The sequence below is a fragment of the Gavialis gangeticus genome, unplaced genomic scaffold (assembly GCF_001723915.1).
Source record: "Gavialis gangeticus isolate Ggan-Ray unplaced genomic scaffold, GavGan_comp1, whole genome shotgun sequence".
NCBI classification, from domain to species: Eukaryota; Metazoa; Chordata; order Crocodylia; family Gavialidae; genus Gavialis; species Gavialis gangeticus.
Genome location: NW_017729018.1, coordinates 6,371,668 through 6,374,062, shown reverse-complemented (window position 1 = coordinate 6,374,062; position 2,395 = coordinate 6,371,668).

Sequence of the window (2,395 nt, the reverse complement as noted above, 5' to 3'; positions counted from 1 at the left end):
CCCCCTTACCACCAGTCAACATCATTTTTATTAACTAGTTATCAGAGCGTGCCTTCCATCAGGCCTGCTAACTGACCTTGAATTTAAGCCAGTTCAGAAAGAAGTGGACTGAGTAACGGTATAAATAGTCCTACTTCTGCATTCACACCATCAGGTTTTCCAGTCTTTATCCTTGAGCCGAGGAGAGGTGGGTATGTCGTACAAGCCCCATGGTTGCTCCAGGCACTAGTATCCCTTCCAACTTGTCCAGCCAAAAAGCTGGAACAAAACAGACTCCAAAGCAAGGTGTACTAACAATTCATGCAGGAAACTTGTAGTGCTAATAACTCCTTCTGTTGCCTCTAATCCATGTTCTTGATTTCTGATGACCATGTTCAGTAGCCAAAGTGGCACCTTTCCATAGTGTCCTCAACAGGGGCTAAAAGGGATGATGATCTTCCACCTGAAGGATGGTTGAGAGGTGGGAGTGAGTCTCCTCGCTAGATGGTGCCCCCTGCCGGCTTTTTTTTTTGCAGCACTCAGGGATGCCATCATATGAGAGCGTGATTTCTACATTTCCCTGGGCCTCTGTGAATTTTAATTAATCCCCGCAGCCCTCCATGGAGTGATGCATTATCAATTTGCAGCAGGCGAAGCTGAGGCTTGAAGAGGAGAAGTTAAGTTGCCTGCTTTCTGAGCAACAAGTCGGTACCAAAGCTGAGCTCACATCTTGAGTGTTGCTAAAGACTGCTCGGTTCAGTATCTGATGCGGTGACAGGGATGCAGAAGTAACTAGTCGGAAGCATAGGGGAGTTCTTGGCTCCTTTCCTCCCCTCCTTGCCCCCCAAAGTTTTGCATACATTTAGAGACTAGGTATGGACCCAAGGAGTGCCCATACCCAACAGTGAGTGGAACCGGTTAATCGTGCATCCTGATGCTTCTTCCTGTCGGCTCTTCCCTAGCATCTCCGCTAGACTGAGGACCTAGCTATGAGTTGAGTGCATCTCCTTTCCGTGTACTGCCTTTCTGCCTGTATGCAATTGTTTTTTCTCCCTCAAGTTTTTTGGGGCAGGGACCATCTCTTTTGTTCTGTTTGCCCAGGCTCTAGGCTACAGGCCACCAGCCAGGACTTCACACTGTACTGTGGCTGCGGCGCGCAGGGCAGTTAGCCAGGCTGCTGTCCTGAAGACCTGGCTAATTTCTATGTGAACGGCACCACCTGTTTTGAGACTGAGGATGGGACCTCTGTTTGCTGCTGTTCCCAGGCTCACCCGCACTCCTCTATTTCCAATACGCAGCATCCCCATCACAGCCAGAGGGGCCATACATTCAAGAAACAAGCAAGTTCAGAAAAACAAAGGCCAGCCTGAGGCTTGCCAGAAGCACACGGCAAGCTGATTTCTTGATGTCTCCTGTCAAGCTCCAGACTAGGATGAAAGCAAGGGGTTGTGTTCAATAAAGCTTCCCTCCCTGAAGTCACCTTGTCCTCCTGAAGTGGATGCTTGTGAACATCACCAGGTGGCCCAAGACCCTGGAAGTCTTCAGCATGTCCATCCGATACAGGTAAGCTTCCCTATCATGTCCTACCAATGGTCGCTTCTGATTCAGGGATGCAGCTGAGAGGGGAAGTGTCTGTGGCCTGTTCACTCCTTGGTCTCTCCTAAGCATTGCTGCTTCAGGTAAAACCAACAGCCCGTTGTGCTCAGTGTCCCATCTCTGATACTGGCCTGTACCAGCTGCTTTAGCTGAAAGGGCAAGAAAGCCTTGAGTAGGCTACTTCAGCTAAAACTTACCCCATGGGAATGTATTTCCTCATCCCATATACTTCTTAAAACCCCTACTAAGCTTTTGGTCTCAATGTCTTACAGCACTGAAATCCACTGGTTACTTAAGCATGTTGAATCATTTAAGTCGCTGTCATCTCTGTGCCTCCCATGCTGTAAAAGGGGAACAATGATATTATTGACCTCTTTTGTCAAGGATGTGTGAGCTCTACAGATGAGGGGTGCTAGGTAAGAACTTGGGTACTAGTATTACGATAGGAAATATTCACTATCAGTGGGAAATGCCTGGAAAACATTTGCTGCAGTAGTTGATAAAGGCTGCCCTCCCTGTTTTGGAGACAGGCAAACCAATTGAGTCAGGCTGATCCAGTTGAGATTATAACCCAAGTGAAACACTCTTTTTAAGCTGTTTGGCAGGCTGCAGAGCTGGGCCATGACAAAAGCCAGTTGCCACGCCAGTGCGGCATCAAAGCTACCTAGATGATAATGATAATTGGACAAAAAAAATGACCCTTTTGGGACCCTCTTTCTGTCCAGGCCCTAGGCAGCCGCCCGATTTGCCCATGCCTGTGTCCGGTCCTGCTCACACCTCTTCTTGCCACTGTTTCTGCATTGCACTTGCCAAAGCTCCT